This window comes from Ambystoma mexicanum, chromosome 1p (genome assembly GCF_040938575.1).
Source record: "Ambystoma mexicanum isolate Mex_15411 chromosome 1p, UKY_AmexF1_1, whole genome shotgun sequence".
NCBI lineage: Eukaryota > Metazoa > Chordata > Amphibia > Caudata > Ambystomatidae > Ambystoma > Ambystoma mexicanum.
Window position 1 is genome coordinate 443,090,479 of NC_090921.1, and position 20,236 is coordinate 443,110,714.

At 48.7% G+C, this 20,236-nt stretch overlaps 1 protein-coding gene across 1 annotated transcript in view; it reads right to left on the reverse strand.

Annotated features, from left to right (window-relative positions):
* LSM4 (LSM4 homolog, U6 small nuclear RNA and mRNA degradation associated) overlaps window positions 1–20,236 on the reverse strand; it is a 176,991-nt gene that overhangs the window by 35,666 nt on the left and 121,089 nt on the right. The gene's annotated exons all lie outside the window — the stretch shown is intronic.

A 20,236-nucleotide genomic window follows, 5' to 3' on the forward strand; every position in this document is an offset into this window, starting at 1 on the left:
CCGGAGTGATGTGCAACAGAGAAGGTAAAAGGGTGAAAAAATGCAATACTAAGTCCTACCCATCTTCCTGTCTTTTACGAATCAAAGGGTCTCGCTGGTTTATGGAGCCCTCTGTGGTCCCAGATTAAAGTTGCAAGTCTCCCTTGAAGCGGCGGCGAGACCAGACTTGCTGGCTTCGTCAATCCACATACTGGTACCTTCTAAATGGGGTCTAAATGTGACAAGAACTACTGTAAACACGCAGTCCCAGACATGACATTTCACTGTCAATCGATAAAGGGTGGGAGCTGGCATCAGGTAGACACAGTGCATATGAAAGGGTGTTGGGGTTTCCGGTCTCCTTCATTAGCCTCTGCAGCCAGGCCCCTTGTGGGCATGTTTGAAAACTATGATTAGTATGTGACTGCTGTCACTAGCTACAAGGCTCAACAAAAGCACAGGGTGCATCCCCAGAGCCTTTGTTAGTCAATTACGATGGCCATGGCAGGGGGAAGGTTTGGCCCAGCCCCCTTCTGAGATGACATGGTGTACTCCTAGCTGTAATATCCTAACTAAATAGGACAGGGAAGGGGATTGTGCCTGTAGAATGTGTCCACCCAGAGTACACAGGTCTATGCGTATGTCAGGCGGTGAGCATAGTAAAATGTGTGCAGTTTAGCCACACACTTTCCGGCAGTTGATCTACCATCATTCAATTTCATTTAGAATTTCCAAAGAACTCAGGCGCGCGCACACCCACTGTGCAGATGGTCGAATCCCTCACAATACCCACTAAAAGAAATTCCATATTTAGACTTGGACACAGAACACTGAACACATCATCCTAGGTTTTCAATGGTGTTCACAAAAACAGATGGTTCACACTACACCCACCAATAGCACTATTGCCACTCAAGTCTAAAAGGTGAGCAATGAAAGCAACCCAGCTGGCGCATACTTCAACATAAAAACAAAATCTTTTATTGTAGAGTACCTACTGCCATATCGCACTGTGTACACGGGCACATGTACACTCACAACCAGGCCAATCCAAAAACCATAAGGATGCAAGTTATCAGGTGTCTTTTTGAATGGTTGACTGTGGGCTGTATACTGTCCCCAACACAAACCTGCATTAAAATGTAAAAGGTGCTGCAGTGAGTAATGGGGCTTATGTGATGGATCCGGCTAAATCAACATACTTGGCTTGCAGGTTGTTTCCCCAGTGTACGCTAAATCTACGAATGGCAATATTGTTAAGCAGGCAAGGGAAGCTCGTTGGAAGGAGTAGAATCATTTGAAAAGGTATAGCAAACATATTCAATAGATACACAGCAAGTGAAAGTGCACAAAAGTGCAGTTTATAAAAAAGGCCACAAAAAAAAATAAAAAAATTAAAAAAAAAACAGTACAAATAAATGATTCCTCCTCTTGCCCTTCACGCCCAGACCTCTTTCAGCCTGATTGCAGACCGCTTTGATATGCATCTACAAATTCATGCTTTACAAAGGTCATATTCTTAGGACATTGATTAGCCTGCACCAATCAAAACACCCAAACTCCAAGCCCTGAACGTCCCTCCCCTGGACCCACATCACGCCTTATGTTCTTTGGATATTGCGCCAAACCCGAATCGCTCAGGGACCAGCATAAATATTTGCAGTCCACCCGATAGAAGTCTTCTCAGCAGCCAAGGCAAGAAACATAGTATGTCTCCTCGTCAGGTGGATTTGTCCATCTGTAGTAGTCTACGGCTGTTGTCGAAACAGTTGCAGTTACACAGGAAACCTGAATGGTTGGGATTGATCAGTTCGGGCAGAATAGGCTCTACCCTATTGGCTAGTATACTTGTGTATATTTTGCCATCTACATTAATTGATGCGATCGGCCTGTACGACGAGTACAGCTTGGGATCCCCTTACTGGTTTACGAATAATTCTGATGCCAGATATTCATCGATTCAGCTATCTTTCCATAGTTTAGAAAGGAGATGCAGGTCAGTCAATATAGGGGCTAAATGACTGGAGTACATTTGATAGAATCCTGTTGTGAACCCAAATGGGATCAGGTTCTTTTGAAGTATTATTTATTTAGGAGATTGATACAATAGATATTCTATAGAAATCAGACAGATGAAGTACTGTTGGTCTTTCGTTATGTGTGGCAACTACCCGTGAGGTTGGCATCATGGAAGGAGACAGACAACAGATTCAATGCTAAACAGAAGGCTTTAATTAAAGAAAATGTCAGGATGGTAGAAGGCCTAACTTGCCCTATGGTAAGGTGGGATTTCTCTACCTCAAGAAAGTAAGGCTTGTCTGTGTCATCAAGTTCAATTGGAAAGTCTGTGTTCAAAACCTATGCTTGCCCTTCCAACTAAGACAAAAACAATGTGGAAGGATGTCAACCATACACTAAGGAACAAGTTACTTACCTGTAACTGTTCTCCAGCATGGGTCTGGCATGTTTTCACATGCTCATGAATATGCCCCGTCAGGCTGGGAATCCTCGGTAAAGAAAAAAAAAATCAGTTTCAGTTTCACTTTGGAACTGTCTTTCTCCTAATAACCGATCACTGGTCTCTGGGTCATACTGCCCCCAGCCAAATACTGCCCTCTACCTAAGCCCCTCTTCAGGCAGCCATCTTCAGATCTGGTAGCACATAAAGTGGCAGTAGGAGCAAGAGAAGAGCCGCAGAGGGGTAGGCGGGAGGGTTCGCATGTAAATCCATGCCAGGCCCATGCTGGAGAACAGTTACAGGTAAGTAACTTGTTCCTTCTCCAGCATGGGATCTGGCATGGATTCAGATGGTCATGAATAAAGACTACATAGCAGTACAAACATGCACAACTACGGGAGGTGGCAAGGCTCAACATTAAGCATCTCTTACCTCCTTACCAGGCTCACCTTCAACCAAACAGGTTGCGTAGCACTGCTTGGCCGACTCTGGACTCCTCCCTGGAATCCCTGTCGACGCAGTAGAACTTCGTGAAGCTGTGCGCCGACCTCCACATAGCAGCCCTGCAGATGTCCAGCAGGTGCGCATCAGACAGGAACGCTGTAGTTGCAGCGATCGCTCTGGTCGAATGGACTCTGACGGCCAGGCAACGGCTGGTTAGCCAACCGGTGACAATGGATGATGCAGCCGGAGAGCCACCTGGAAATGGAAGCCTTGGAGAGGGCCTTCCCATGGTTCACAGGCCCAAAGTTCACAAAAAGTTGCAACGTCTTCCAAAAACTCTTTGTGCGATCCACATAGAACTTCAGCGCTCTAGCCACATCCAGCGAGTGCAAAGGCCTCTCAGCCGACGACGAAGGCGTCGGGAAGAATATTAACACCAAGGGCTCATTTAGATGAAAGTCTGACCGCACCTTGGGCATGAAGGAGAGGTAGGTCCGTAGCACCACCCTTGTCTCGTGGAATGTCAAGTAAGGTGGTTTCCACGAGAGGGCCTGATCCCTCCCACTCTTCGTGCAGAAGTGATGGCCACAAGAAACAGGGCTTTCCACGACAAAAATTTAAGTGGCGCCGAATGCATAGACTCGAATGGTGGACCCATGAGCCTAGTAAGCACCACATTGAGCTCCCACGCCGGGGCCTACACCGTCGGGAATGAGCAAAATAGTCCTTGGACAAACTCCTTCAGCAAACAATGCGACCATAATGATGATCGTCCAGGAGATCTGGTGTAGTGGGAGATAGCCGCCAGGCCAGATGGACCTTGATGGAAGCATGGGCCAGTCCTGCCTTGGCCAACAACAACAAATATGGAAGCACCTGCGGAGCAGGGACTCGTAGATGGTCGATCTTCCGAGTACGGCACCAAATGGCGAACCTCTTCCACTTGTGCCTGTAGCATTTGAGAGTAGATTAAGCTATGGCCTTGGCGAGCACCTCCTTACAATCCGCTGGGAGATCGTAGTCCCCAAACTCTAGTGCTGTAGGAGACAGGCCTTCAGGTTCAGCGATCCTGACTCATGGTGCAGAATCGTGCATCCTTCCCTGGTGAGAAGATCTGTGTCTGCCGGTAGTATGGAGGGGACGCGGACATGTCCAGAAGTCTGGGTACCATATCGGTCTCGGCCACGCCGGTGCGATGAGGATCATCCTGCACCAGGACCGTCTGAGTTGATTGACTAGTCGAAGAAGCAACTGCAACAGAGGGAACGCATACAGAAACAGGCCGTCCAAGGGGAAAGAGAATGTGTCCCCCATGCTCCCTGGCTGGGGAAATCTACTGACGAACCTCCGGCACTTGGGTGTTGGTCGCCGTTGCAAACAGATCGATCTGGGGATTGCCCTATCTGCAGAACAGGTGATCCACTTGGTCCTGCCGAAGTTCCCACTTGTGGCAAGTGCGCAGCTCCCTGCTGAAAGAGTCGGTGATGGTGTTCTTCACTCCTGCCAGATGAAATGGGACGAGGAACATCCCCTGGGTTACGGCCCAGTGCCACAGGTCCTGCACCTCTTTGGAGAGCGCCGGGGATCCGGTTCCCCCCTGCTTCCAGATGTAGAACATCGTGGTGGTGCTGTCCGTGAAGACCCGTACCACTTTGCCCTTGAGGGACGGAAGGAAGGACTTGAGGGCCCAACACACTGCCTGCAGCTCCAACGACTTCTCCTCTGGTAGCCACAGACCTCTCGCATGAAGACTTCAGGAATGCGCTCCCCATCCTTCCAGGGAGGCGCCCACCGTGACCGTCTCCTGATGAGGTGGGATCTGGAAATTCGGACAGATGTGCACACACTCCCCACCTCGAAGCTCCCCTCCACTTGTATCCAGCGGCCATCGAGGAACTCCTGCAGTGGACGCATCCACAGCCTGCACAGCCGAATAAGGTAAGTGCATGATGACATCATGCCGAGTAGGGACTTGATGGATCTTACCCTTGGGACCTCCAGGGCCAACAGCCGTTGTACCTTGCCCAAGATGGCCACAATTCTGTCTTCCGACGGAGACGCTAGCCACGACACGGTGCGTCCTGCAATGGAGTCAAGCATGACTTTGCAAAGTTTATCGAGAACCCTAGTTCCGACAGGAGTTAGACTGTCCTCGACGACAACATCCCTTGAGTTGGCCCAGATGAGCCAGTTGTCCAGGCACGGGTACACGTGGATCCCTCAGACGTAGCTGCGCCGCCACAAGGGCCAGGCACTTGATGAACACTTGTGGCGAAGGCCTTGAACTGGTAATGTTGTTCTTGAACCACGAAGCGTAGGTACTTGTGGTGTCCCTTGTGTATGGGAATGTGAAAATAGGCATCTTCCAAGTCCAGCAACGATAGAAAATCCCCTCTTTCAGCTGTCCCAGCACGTGCTGAAGAGTCACCATCCAAAACTTTTGGGACTTTATGTACTTGTTCAGACGGCGGAGGTCCAAATGGGCCTCCAACCGCCGGTCTTCTTTCTAACAAGGAAGTAACGAGTATACACTCCAGAGCACCGGAGTTTCTTCAGGACCAGCTTGATCACCCCCTTTCTTAACATGGCCCGTACCTCCAGCAGCAGCAGAGGGACGTGGTTTTCCTGACGGGCCACTGGTGGTATCCTTGGACACTTCCGTTGCAACTCTAGAGTGTGTCCGTGGGCGAGAGCGTCCACCACCCAACGGTCGGTGGAGATGGTCTCCCACATACTCGTCTGCAGGCCTCCCACCGGGGTGCACGTGTGGGATTCCACGGCCAGTTCAATCTTGTTTCGATGTTGAAGTGTTGCCTTGGAGGCCTTGGTGACGACGTCAGCGCGGCCCCTGTAGGTATCCAGGGCCGATGAGCGGGGGCAGGGGCTGACGATAGGACGGGACACCTCCTCAGAATCATTTAGAGGAACTTTGGGATTTCCCACCAGAAGTCTGAAAGAACAGCCGCCGTTGCTGAAGCGTGCCCAGGGCACGAGCCGTCTGTGTCGGCTTTGATGGCCTGGAGAGACTCGTCCACAGTCTTTCCAAACAAATTGTCTCCATCAAAGGGCATGTCCAACACTTTCAACTGAACATCCTGGCAGTAATTCATGGCCCTCAGCCAACCTGGCCAACGAAGGCAAACGTCGTTGCTCATCTGGCGGAATCCCATGTCAGCAATGTCCGTGGCCACTGTAATGGCATGGTCAGAAGCCACCTCACCTTCTTGTAGGATCTCCAATGCCTCAGCCAGAGTGTCGTCGGGAAGGAATTCCAGGAGGGGGGTCATCTTGAACCAAAATTCCCTCTTGTAACGCGTCACGATGGCGAGGGCGTTTGCGGCCTTGATGGTCGTTGCTGCAGATGCGATCACTCGTCGCCCCATGGCATCCAACTTCTTCCACTCACCGTCCAGGGGTAGGAGGCCGCCGAAGAGGATGATCCCGAATACTACTTCTTGGCCGCCGCCAAAACCAGAGTTTGAAGACGGCTGGGACCACTAACACATGGGTGCAGAGTTCGGCACTCTGTACTTCTCGTAGCGAACCCTCTTCGCCGGAGCCAAAGAAGGGTTCTTTATGAGGGACAAGCCCTCGCCCCAAATGTCATCCAATAACGGGACAGTACTGTCTTCCTCTCGCCTCCCGGCGCTGGTAAAGGAAACCCTTTTTCTTCTTCTCCTCCGGGACAAGCTGGAATAGCTCTGAAGCCCTGGAGATCATGGCGTGGAATGAACCAATCTCGTCGGGCGGCGAGGATCTGGCAGGCAGAGATGGGAGATCATCCAGGCTGCCGACACCGTCTGTGCCAGTCGTCGCTGTGTCCGGTTCCGTGTCATCCCTCGGTGGGGGAGAGGGAGGCGAGGGGTGACAGGGCGTATGGGGGGGGTGAACTCTCCTCGTCTTGGGTGGTGGTTCCGGTTCCTCCGATGGCCTCGGTGCCGCGGGGGGGACCACCGGCGCACGAGGCATCCTCATTCAGATTTCCGAACACAGGGTATGCAGGGCCGCCAGAATGTCCACTGAGATATCCCCAGGTGACTGCTGCTCCATAGGCGATGGGGACCGGGCGTTTGCACCTCTGTCTCATCGTCGTCACCTTCATCGTCGCTCTCATCGGGCCCCCCCTCTATGCATCTCCCCTCCTGGAGGACCGGGAGACTGGTGAGCTCCTCTGAGGAAATGTCTGTGCCCTGGAGGACTACAGTGCCCCCCCTTCTCAGGGGAGACTGTTTCAGTGAAATGATGGGTATTACCTTCTCTGGGGTCTTCTCGATGGGCTGGAAAGAGGACTCCCTCCTCGCAGGCAGGGATACCCTTCCCTTGGGGGCCGTGCCCTGTGAATCCACCCCAGCGGCCTTCGTAAGGGATGCTGCCAATACTTCGATGGAAGTGTGGGCCTTTGCCTTCACCTTCGGGGGAGGGTCGAGACCCCTGCTCTCCCTTGGCCTTCTCCAAAATCTTGCCCGGATGGTCCGACTTCCTCTTCTTAGAAAAACTTAAGCGCTCGCTCGTGGTCAAAGGTGTTGGAGACGACGATTCGCCCTGGCCACCGAGGAGCCAGTCGAAATGGCGCTCCCAGAGGTAGAGGACTTGCGGTTCTTGGTTAAGTTGGGCTGCCGCCGAAGGGGCGCCCTCAAAGGTCTTAGAGGACCGCTCAGCTTTCTTCTTCTGTGCAGGGGAGGCATGCTGCCGGGACTCACACGGAGCAGGGGCCTTGGCCTGCAGCCACTCATTGAAGCGCTTGTGTCGGTCGGCCTGTGTATGCAGCACCACCTCCCGACAATGCCACGCAGTCGTCCTCCACATGCGACTGGTCCGAATGTAGGCAGTAGAGGCACAGGGAATGTCCATCATCCGAAAAGACGTTCCGTAGGTTGCAGCTGGGGCAAACCTTTAAGAGAGGCACCGAGTCCTTCTCCTCTGCCATGTCCACGCGGAGTAGGCCTCGAAGAAGCTTCTGGAATCCTCCAAGAAGAAACTCAACGAAAATCCGCCCTTGAGGGGCACTGAAGGAATCCAAAACGGGTCCCCATTAATCGGAATGTTAATCGGTGGAGCTCGAGGCTTGATTGACCGAAAAAAATAGAGTAAAACTCAGAAAAATCACAAAACGCAGTAAAAGCTCAAGAGCTATAGCACGAGGACTCCGAACACTTGAACGTGCAGTAAAAATCTGAAGATGGCTGCCAGAGGAGGGGCTTAGGTAGAGGGCAGTCATTGGCTGGGGGCAGTATGACCCAGAGTGCATTGATTGGTTTAGAGGAGAAAGACAGTTTTTAAGTTAATATTAAAGGATATTTATACCGCGTACTATCACAACCGTAGTGGTCCCCTGGCGTTCTGGCAGATCTGAAAGAAAGGGGGTTTGTAGGGTGCGTTAGTAGGATAAAGTTTGGAGACAGAGCAAGGAAGCTATGATGTGCTGTTGGCACATCACATGCTCCATCTACTATAGCAATTCCCTCCCGATGCGCGATCTGCGCACGTCGTGCAGCGTGATGAAGTCACAAGTTTGCATGCGACGTCATCGTGCGCATGACGACGCGTATGACGCGCTCAACGCAGGAATCCATTTCTTGCTTTTCAATAACGAATCCCACTTGTTCTGAGACACACTGCAGACTGGCAGCCCATCCCTCCATGGGCCCAGGAGCAAGAACCTCTGCATTACACCTCCAGGCTTCACTTGTAGGCAGGACCCATTTTGTCATACCCAGTAACACAGGTTCCTATTCAACCTTGTTTGGATCCATCTACTTAAATTGCTAACATGTCCCCTTTTTTTAAGGTATAGACAGCATTCCTTACACCTATTATCTCTCCTACATAGGAGTCCTCATCCACATTGAAGCCACAAGAGGACAGACCCCCTCCTTTTGTTTGAATTTTGAGCGACTTCCATTGCGGCAGGGCTTTGAGAGCACATCCTGAATTACAGGCACCCCTGCTAATCAAGCTAGGACATCCGAAGTTTCCTTCAGCCCCAGGAATCAGGTACATCTTCCTTCTACTTTACTGATGAACACACTTACCTTTTCATTTGCATTTTGATAAAATTATCTTCATCTACTAAGTAGATCCACCTCTAATCCATAGGCCACAGACTTACCAATTTGGGCCACAGAAGACTGAAATGAATTCAATACCAGCCACTTATGCTCTTGGACACAACCTCGGGGCACCAATGTGAGGTAGGAACTATTGTGTAATCTTGACTATTATAAGTAGTAAGAAATACCTGTGGTACACTAAATGACCAAGTTACAATCTGAGTAATATGATCTCGCTCTTAGATATCAAGAAACATCATCCTTGAAGTTTAGCAATTGAAGAAAATCTATGGACAATAATAGACTGAGATTCTTTAACACTTACTCCAGAAGAAGGGATTTTTCCCGAAACACGTTGAGTTTTTATGGATTATCACATGGAAGAACTGACAGACACTGTCATATGTTGTACATAATTGAATATTATGCAACAATGTTAGTTGTAAACTGTTTGTATGTTAATAAGAGAATCCTATTAACAATATTTGTGAATAAACAAATATATATACATATATTTTTCCCTGAGAACCTATAGTGATGCCAATTTTTTACATGAATATTTATTGACTTACTTTGTATTGAGTATTATAATATAAAGCTGGCCGTAAGGAAGTAAAAACATCCATATACCTTCACTTAGATGTATCCAAACCTTAATATACTAGCCTAAGCTTTGACAATTGAAATATCCATAAGAATTTTCTTGGAACACTCATAAATTTGTGGACCCTCATGGCTGCAAATATTAACACCTAGAGAACCATACATATTGACTGTCTGTGGACAGTACCATTAAGTGAGCAGGGGACGCGAGGGGTCCACACTTTGTGGATACCCTCCCTTTTCCAGTCGCTTATAGAAAACAACAACAGGGTCAATTGGGGCTTAGTAAGCCTGGGTAGTAACTGCCTTCCCTAACCGTGAGGGCATACTGGTACACAAAAAACGGTTCACTGGGAAAGACTTTCGTCTGCATGCAGGTCAAGGCACGACGAGAGGGGTTGTTGTGATAATTTAAATGGTAGTCCTAACCATTGGACACAAGACAGGGAGCTGTTCTGGCCCTCTGGTGAGACACCCAAACCATACCGGGGGTGAAAAAGGGAGGGGTTGTGATGGGTTGTCTGACCACGGACAGCAGTAGGTATAGTGCCTGTCTGGGACGGAGAAAGGAAGGAACTAATATCAGCTCTATGCATGCAGTAGTCTTTGTACCGCATGTGGTGTTGTCACCAACAGCCTTAAAAATGATGAGAGGGCAACCAACCGTATAGTCGAGGAGTACGGGAGGGGGGATTAGATCTCGTAGTCATACACCAAGCAACTTTGGTTAACGTGCAGATTGCAGACATCAGGATTTTTTCCTTATGATTTATTCACCCTGGTGGCTCAAAACTCTTTGCATATGGGTGGTTTCCCAAAATGTAGAAAGTTTTTTCTTCTAAAAACGCACAGTCCCACGGGCTATGGGGTGTGCTTGAAAGTCCATGCTTCATGGATTTTGAGTTCGATTTTGTGCGGTACCCCCTGTTGGTCTTGGGGATATCGTGTGGTGGAGCCACAAGAGGTCTGGTCGACCGGTTTCAATGGTTTTTCAGTGATTATGGACCTTCTTCAGGACACACTCAATCTTCATGTGATAATTAATAATGTCTGTCCTCGTAGTAGGGCAGCGATGGCAGACTGAATGGGATCCTGGAGTGGGAGACACAAGGAACATTACAAAGAGGGCATGAGTAAACCTCGAATTGCAATGTTGCAGAGTGGTGGATCCATGAACTAGTTCAGAATCCTGTTGCATAGCTATTGAGTGCTCTCTGGAGAGGCATGTGCTCACTTAATTGGTTAGAGCATTGCCACTTACATGGTGGCTAAAACAGATGAATAACCCCCACACGGGGTGGTGGGGAAGAGAAAGACAGACGGGGGGGCAAAGAAACAAGAAAAATGGGGGTGTGGGGGGGGTGAAAAGAGGAGCAGACCACAAATTGCCGAACCATTAGATGGGATGTTCTTTTGGCAAAAGATTTAGAGTCTAGGCCGTGTGAGTCGGCGTGATAAATGGAGGTGCTCAAAGAGCAAAGAAAAACTATGTGGGCAGCGCCTACCTTGGTCGAGATGCAGAAAACCCAGGATAGCCATGGGCAGGCAGTAAAAAGGGAAGCTCTGCAGGTGCATGCCTGTTAGGAAAGAGGGGGCAGCATGTTGTATAGCTGTCTGTGCCTACTTGGGTAAAAAGTGGCGTATGAAAAAGCACAAACCTGGGTGACTGGGGCGGACGCAACCGCTGCAGCCTGCTCGATCTGAACGCTGGTATCGTTGTGAGCAGCCACAGCAGTTGTTGTAGTTCCGCGTGTGATGCGCTGGAGGGGGCGTGGCTAAGCCCTGTCAATGGTGCACGGGCCAATCAGGTGGAGCCACCTCGAGGGTGTGGTGCGCGCTCGGTCGTGGGTGTGCCTCAAGGCCTGCACGAGAACTGGAACTGGGAGAGGGAGGCGGGAGCGGGAGGGGATTAGAAAAGGGTGAAAGCGGAAAGCAAGAGGCAGAGGTGTCGCTTGGAAATGGGCAGCCAGGTGGCGTGCAGGAGGGTTTCTGCCACGCTGCATGCTGGAATCTGGCTGAAAAAAGGCGGGCTAAGGTGGATCTGGATAATGAAAACCCATAAAGAAAGAAAAGGGCAAAAGAGTGAAATGCAAGCAGATGCAGGAAGCTCGAAGTGTGCCAAGAGGAAACGCAGACCTTGGAATTGGTGTGGTTCGGTGTGGGAGGGAAGGAGGGAAAAAGAAAAAGGAAAAAAGGGAAAAAGAAAAGAAAAGAAAGGAAAAGGGGGAAAAACGAAAAGGAAAACAAAAAACACAGAACACAGAACTATTGTGTGCAGATTACACAATAGAAAAAAGAAGCAAAACAAAAACAAATGGCACATCTTCTGCTGCTGAGTGCATTGGACAGGTCCATAGGGCAGGTGGCAGTTTAGACAAATTTTGAGTTTCAATGTTGTAAAACAGCTAGCTGCTGCCACTGCATTGCTTCGTTCAAGCCTTGCTTGCATGTGTCTAGGCGAAAAATCCACTTTTGTTCTTGGGTTAAAAGAGGATTGCATGGTAGTTTCCTCCTCGTTTCAGGCGCTTGATCTTTTCCAGGATGGTCCATTGGAAAGACTCAGCTGTATGGCCTTCTGCCAGGAAATGGGGGACCATGGGTGCCGACAGTTTTTTGGTTCGAATACATGATCTGTGTTCGATCATTTGTTTCTTCACTTCTCAGGCAGTCATCCCAATATAGCGCAGGTTGCACGGACAGGTGATCATATACACCACTCCTTTGGTATTGCAATTTGTGAAGAGTTTCTGAACCCATGGAGTCATCCATCCAATGTCCACAGTGGTGCTGCGAGCCGTCTGTCTGCACAAGGAGCAAAGCCCACAGGGACTGTGGCCCACGGGGTGGGTCTGCTTCCATAAAGTGCTCTGTATGTCTGATGCAGTGTCTGCATCTTTTGAATGCAAATCGCGGTGGAGGTATGGCGGATGTACCAGTGTTGAGGATGTGCCATCAGGACTTAATCTCCTCCTTTATTTTGTTGAGTAGAGGAGAGTAACTTAGTACTGCCATGATGGTTTTGTCCTCCGTTTTCTTTTGATGTTGCTCAAGTGTGCACAGGCGTAGGATGTGCCTGGCCCTTCTGTAGGTATTGTGGACACTCCTCTGTGGGTAGCCACGCTGGACAAGTTGGTTTTTGAGGATTTTGGCCTGGGCAGTATAGTCGTCTGTCCTGCTGCAGAGGTGTCGATAGCGCAAAAATTGTCCAAAAGGTAGGTTGTCTTTGAGGGATTGTGGATGGTAACGAGTATGTAAGTAATGAATTCTTGTCGGTGTCTTTGCGGTAAACCTTGGCGATTAGCCAGCCTTCTGATGCCATGATTGCTAGGTCGAGGAAGTAGGTTTGTCTTCTGTCTTTTTCCATGGTGAAATGCAGGTGGATATTTCGTGCATTGATCCATTCATGGAATGCCAAGAGTTCTTCATTGGTGCCTCTGAAGATGATAAAGATGTCATCTATTTAGCGACACCAGGTGAGAAATTTGTCTCGAAATGGGTTGGTTGGTGTTATATGTGCTGGAGCTAAAAAGAAGTTGACATACAGATTGGCCAAGCTGGGTGCGAATGTAGCTTACATGCAGGGGTTGGTTTGAGGATGGTTGTCTAGTGTGTGTGAGGTAGTAGGTTGGGGTGAAACCTGGAGATGTGCGAGGTAAGAGAAGAGCAGGGTGCTGCCAGGACTCGCTGCTTGCCCATGTAAGAATGGTTATTAATGCAGTCCTTGTTTCTTTACCTTTGCAGGTTGAGGCGAACTCCGGAGATGGGCGAGGTAAGCGAAGCGCAGGATGGATTCAAGACCGGTTACTTCCCAGGTTTAAGTGTTCTTGCTTGCTAATGCTGTTCTTGTTCTTCCAGGTTATTAATGGAATCCAGATCTAGGGCTTCAGGATCGGGCCGCTAGAAAAGCAGATGAGCAGGAGCAGGACACGGTGAGCGTAACACTGCAGGAGTGCAGAATAACGCGAAGCATGTTCTGCTGTTTGGGTGTGGTTTAAATAGCCCAGGTAAAGTAGTTCCAGGTCAAGTAGGTCCAGGCCCAGCCACACCCAAAACACTAGACCGCATGGCTTGGTTCTAAAGAACTGAGCTGTGTAATAGGCCTCCATGTTGGATTGAGGTCCAAAACTGGTATTGCTTTATTCCTGATAATGAGCCTGGCGCCAAAGGCGCCAGGACTGACTCCATGTATGTTTCTGATGGAGTTTTAATGCCCTTGGGGCCAGTGTGAAGGGCTTTAGCCCCACTGCTGCCAGGGGGCTGTTATACCGGAGGGGGTCAGAGGCATGGATCGTGACAAGGTTCATGTAGTCATGTCTGTCAGGGGTATGCTTGGTAGTGGGTAAGGTTGATAGTTCAAGCTACAGAAAGCTGGAGGCTGAGGTTTCCCTGCCATAGCCGACAGACACTAGAACACCCTTCCGGCTCAACTCGGGTCAGAAGAGTTGTTGTGGACCTTCCAGAGACAACTGAAAACCTGGCTCTTTTTGCTGGAAACTCGCAATCAAGTCGTCCCTAGAAACCCACCAGTTCACATTGCAAGTAACATACTAGCTCAACCTGTCATAGCCTACTGTACAGTCTCGGAAATGTCCCTCTGCCCTACGCTATCTATGATACATTATAACTAAAGCTGTATAATATTGTTTTTATTATCTACTTACTGACACCTGCAATAGGCGTCTGTCTTGGGAGGATAGCTCAGGGGCAACATGCTCGCCTTGGAAGCAAGACGACACAGAGCACCACAGGTTCGAACCCCGGGTCCGTGCTTAGAAACCTCTGGGTATTAAGCACATTATAAATAACCTATCATATCATATCATACCATACATTGCAAAAATGTAACTCTGTACCCTTGCGTGACCCATTTCTGTAAATCTGTAACTATGCAACGCTTTAACGATGTAGGACTAATTCTATAAGTACAGCGCCTAGATATCTTCGGGTCCGGTGCGCTATATAAATTGCAAAATAAATAAATAGTTGTGCCCGTTTTGCGTCAACCTTGTTAGCTATTGTTCTGTCCTGATTGGGTTGTCGGTCGTGGTCGGTTCCGCCTAGCACTGTCCCTTGTTCTTGTGGGTGTGCCCCCTTCTGTCGGTTCTAGGAGTGGTCTGTACCGCCATGGGTTCTGTCAACTGGTTCTCTTTGCATTTTTGTTTCAGTTGTTTCCGTCTGGTTCTGAGGTGTTGAAGAGCCAGGTTTTTTAGTAGTTGTCCGAATTTTAGGTGGTCTTTGGTGGTTCTTATTCCTTTCGGGAGGTTGCTCCAGGTTTTTACTGCCAGGTGGGAGAAAGAGGAGCCTCCTAGTTTTTTCCTGGCGTATGGCTTTGATTCCAGGCAGATTTCATTGCTTGATTTTAGGAGTCTCGGAGTTCTGTTCTGTGCCCGCTGATTTCCCTGTGTGTTATACACGTTGTTTTCAAAGTGATGCGTTGTTTGATTGGAAGCCAATGTAGCATTTTTAGCGCTGGTGTGATGTGATCTCTCCTAGATGGTTTGAGGAGGAGTCTAGCCGCTGCATTTTGGATGCATTGTAGTTTCTTTAGCGTGTGTTTCGGCATTCCGAGGTAGAGGCTGTTGGCGTAGTTGATTCTTGACAGGAGGTCGACGATTGTCTGTTTTGTGGGTGAAGGACAGGAATGGTAGGATTCTTTTTGTGGAGTGAAGGAGGAAGAAGCATTTTCCAATTATTGCATTTACTTGTGGTTCTAAAGTTAGTGCGTTGTCCATTAGGACTCCCAGGTATTTTATTACATTTAATTGTGTCGGCGCGGTTCCCAGTTCTATTGGCCAAGTATGCAGGAGTTCTCTTGGGTTTTTAATAAAATCACGATTTCTGCCTTTCCCGAGTTGATTTATGGGTTATTGGCATTCATCCCATCATATATTTCTTTGAGACATTCTCCTAGAGTTGAGTGCTTTGCTTGTGCATCTTCGATTTTGTAGATGTTTTGAGTGTTGTCTGCATAGTTGTAGCACATAAGATTGCATTTTAGGAAGTGAAAGTGAAACTGTTCTTGCTTTTAACAAGGATTCCCAGCCGGATGACAGGGAAAATTCATGAGCATGTGAATCCATGCCAGACCCTATACTGGAGAAACAGTGTTCCGAAAGTAAAGTTCTCAGCCATTTCCAACTATGGCTTAATCTTCAGCTTCATTTCCCAAATGTCAACAAATTCATTGTAATGTTCAAATTACCTGCTCTTGGCCTTAGAGTAGTATAGTTCCACACCTTTAGGAGGCCCTTACCCAAGTTCAATGTAATTCCAGAGCAGCGGGTTTCAGGGTTCCCTTGCCCAAGTACAATATCAAAAAGATGGCACAAAAGTAGTATCTTGAAGATTGGTCTTTAAACTGACTTTTAGCAATTCTTTAAAGCTCCAGGTTCCCTTCCTCAACCGCTCATAGGCATCAATAGTAGTTTTCCTCTCAGCACAAGAGCAGGTCTCCTTGTTAGCATACAGGAGTTCTCTGGTCTCAGTGTATTTGTTAGACTGCACGGTCCACCCAGAAACACTTGTGTGTACAGGCGTGTTATAAAATGACATCAGTACAAGTCACGCAACCAGGAAACTTGAATTATCATCCAGCCATTAATTATTCAAAATACAGTTCTTCGTGTAATTCAATATTCCATAAACAAGTTGTTTCTTAAAGGCAGCTTCTTGCTGTTTTTCAATTCAATATTCAGCGTCAGCAATTTGCGGTTGTATTTACATGCAGTGTTCAATATGAGCAGTTTGCTCGTTTTCATTCAGTTTGGTATTCAAGATTAGCAATTTGCTTATTTTCATTCAGTTCATATTTCTTGTGGATTTTGCTCATACTTCGCTTTTCACGAGGCTCCCCTGCTTATAAAAAGGCTTTCTTTCCACAGAGACGTTTGAGAACATATCTCTTGACATACGACCACTCTGTTACTTAGTATCACTTAGCCTTCTATTATCGTGATTGGTAATTCATTTAATGTTGTTCGAAGATTAAGGATGTGTATTTGTTCACACGCAGTTAGTCAGTAACACTGTATTCACTCGTCCCTTTCACATACCAGGTTTCCTATTAGTTGAAACTCACCGGTTGTATTCTTGACTTCCTGCTGGAAATGAGTGAAGCGTCTTTTCCCCGATGGGTCAGGGCCTCGCCATCGGCCCCACAGACACTCCTGGGCTCCCTTCTCAGCCCAGGGGAATGAGCATTTCTCCAAATTCCTTCACAGCAGTATGCCTTCTGGTTCCCTTCGCTGGCTCCCTGGAGACACTACTCCCTCGCTACGCTTCTTCTCACAGCCTCACTTGCAGACTCTCCAAGTGTCTGGGTCTCGTTCTCCACCGACTGGACCTGGATAACTCTGGTGCCTCAGCTGCTCTCCCAACTTGCTTCCCTTCCTTCCAGTGACTACTCCTTTTATACTCTCGTGAGACTTTCATAGTTTGCAGGTGGGCATACTTCATTTCACTTGCCTGACTTTGCCTGAACCTATTAGTGGTACCTTGCTGTTCAGTGTACTGTGTGCCTCTTTAGGCCTCTTCCTCATCCCCGGTACCAAAATGGTGAGAATAAGTGTGGTGTTCATTATTCTGTGGCTTCATCCTCGTCTCAGTACCAGAGTGGAGAAAGTATAAGTGTTCATTCCTCTCAGTTATTTCTTCCTCATCTCAGTACTGTCATGTACCCAAAGAGCGGAATAAAGGGGAATTGTTCTACAATGACCCCTAAAGGTCGGGGGATGGTTATGCTGGTTATTACAAGAACAAGGAGAGTACTGTGTTTTGTCCCAAAGTACCTCATCCCCAATCCTTCTCCTCCTCTTCCTAACACGTCTGGCGTGATAATTTCTCCTGACCTTCTCAGGGCCAAGAGAACATTAAGAACAAAATCCCATAACCACCACTGGTATAGGGGTTCCTTCCTGACAGGAGTGTGGGGACTACTGATTCTTAATTAAGGGCATCCCACTTCCAATAACCAAGGTCCCGCCATCCAGGTGGTCCTCCCTCGCTTGTCCACCCCCAGGGACAGGATCCAAAAGCGATGACCTTTCCCTGGCCACCTGTATAGAGTATCCAAGGGCTAGGTTTCTCACATACGCATTTCAGGTACTGCTCCTATTCTAAAGCGTCAGGATTGCATTCTATAATTTTGTCTAAAAGCTGAATCTTTTTTTCCCCCCTTTTCCTTCCTCTGTAATTTCCTTACCATCTACTCCCTGTATAGCATGAATGTGGGTGCCGTCAGTTCATTATTTTAATTATACACACAAATAAGGCTTCCTGCCTGTTTCCATGTCATTTTCCCCGTCTCTTTGTCCCCATTAGTTATAAGTGCGTTGAGCTGTCCCTTAACTGTAGTTTATTTTTTATATATGCTCATAGATCCCATTTTTCCATGTGCGGTCTCACAGGGCACTCCTGTTCTTAGTGGTTGGGAGAGCAAAATGTAATTTAAATGTCAATAAGACCTGTGGACATGAGTAGAAAGTGTAATGTGGGGAGTCGGGAATGAAACAGACAAGAGGCAATCACAGTTTTGGGCCAAGACTTACTAAAATAAAAGGGGTTGGGAAAATGCCTCCGTCTCTGCACTGGAGGAGTTTCCCTATCTAAAACCAAAACTAAGGATTTGTCAGCAGACAGAATGCCCAAACAAAAACATCCCGTGTCACACATTCTAATAAACCATTTCTAGAGTGGAAAGGGAAAATGTCTTTGGCCTTTAGTGATCTATAAATGCTCTGAAAGGGGGGCGTGGCCTGGTGCTCATGGTGTGGGGAAGCAGGGACGCCGAGCTCCGGCCGAGTCGCCGTAACCTGCTCCTACAGCAGTGTCTATAATCCACCACAAGCCTGAAAGAAGCAACCTGAGCGAAGCTGGAGCGACACCCGACCCACACCGAGAAGTCGCTGGGAAAATCGGAAAGGGGAAGAAGAAGAAATCCGACCAGCAATCAACCCCCCTCCTCCCGATCGCATCCCTCAAAATGGCAGACACCATCGTGAGCCCACGTCACTAGGCGGAGAGAAGGAGCTCGCTCCCGAAACACAGTGAGGGTAACCAAATCGATCAACACCCCCCCCCCCGTTAAGGGTGCGAGGTGACGGGGAGGCGAAAACAGAGAGAAGTACAGCACTCGTAGCACTAGCCTCACCCCAACGCCAGAAGGAGCGAGAGCCGACACCGAGACCCAGGCTGCAGTAATCCGATGGCCAAAGAGCAGAAGAAGGGGAAAAAGGCTCACGTGGAGCCAGACGGAGGTACCTTGTGGCAGCCGCATGACCCGGAGCTGGACCGAAGCCGCTGCATCGAGGTCAGAAGCGGAGGTGTCCTCATCCGACGGCGCACTGAGCTGGCGGGCACAGTAAGAGCGAAGCAGGCGATCCACTGCCGGTGGAGAGGCCCCGAGAGAGGGAGCCACTGCAGGCGGGCAAGGTAAGCCCACACAACGGAGGACGATCAAAGTATCAAGGTATCACCACCCAAAGCCGAGAGCACACTGACACGGGGAACATAACCCCGCTCAGAACAGTGCTGTAGCTGGGCACTGCAACCCATTGGGACACCGAGAAAGCTGGCCTCACGCTCCCGCACCTTCACAGCCCCAAATCCCACTAAGCACAAGGCTGCCACTTTGCCTTCTGAGCGTGATGTTTTGCAGGAGCGGCCAAGAGTTTTGATCTGGACCCGGCAGCCTCCAACCGGCAACTACCCCAATCCAGGAAGCTTGCTCCCACTGCTGCCTCTAAACCAGCGACTCCATTGATAATCTCATCACACGGGCTCTGCCACCACGGCCAGCAGGCGCAATATAAATAACGCCATAATCAAAAACGCTTCAAGCAAATTATAAGTGCAACCGCAGCTTTCACAGAAACTGAAAAAGCACTGCGAAATCCTGCGGTACTAACCACAACAAACTCTACACACGAAACAGTCACAATGTCCTCCTCAAGAAACAAGGGGAAACCTTCCACATTGGCCATTTTCGTCACTACCAAATCACATGCCCCAACACGCACGCCAACCCCCGACGCAGATAACCAGACCGCAACTGAAGGAGAAGGCAAAGATAGCCAAGTACTGGAGGCCACAGCCGCACTGAGAACATTCATAGATACCATAATCGACGAAGTAAAGTCGGGCATGCAGCTAATGCGCCAAGATGCCCAAAACCTGAAAGAGTCACCATCGCAGAAATGTCCCACCAGGAAACAGTAGAAGATACCGTACGCCTTAAGGCCCGAATCGCCGAATTGGAAAAGAAGTTCAACACGCTGGAAGCTCGCTCTGAAGAGGCCGAAGGACGCGAAAGGTGCAGCAATATACGGATACTCCGAGTACCTGAAGGAACAGAAGTATCAAATCCAACAGGCTATGTAGAAGCCTTGATTCAGCAAGAAATAGGAGCGGGATGACTAACACAAGACTTTGCTGTGTAAAGGGCACACAGGTCTCTCCAAAAGAAGCCACCACCGGGCTCATACCCGCACCCAATAATTTCGAAGACACTCAATTTTCAGGACAGGGAAACCATACTGAAATATTCCAGAGAGGGGGGAGTGATAGAACGAGACAACTCTAAGATCGCCATCTACCCTGACTACACACCTGCGGTTCAGAGAGCGAGAAACTCGTTTGTCCCGATTAAAGCCAGACTCAGACAACTGAACCTGAAGTATATAAGTATATGTTACTAAACCCATCC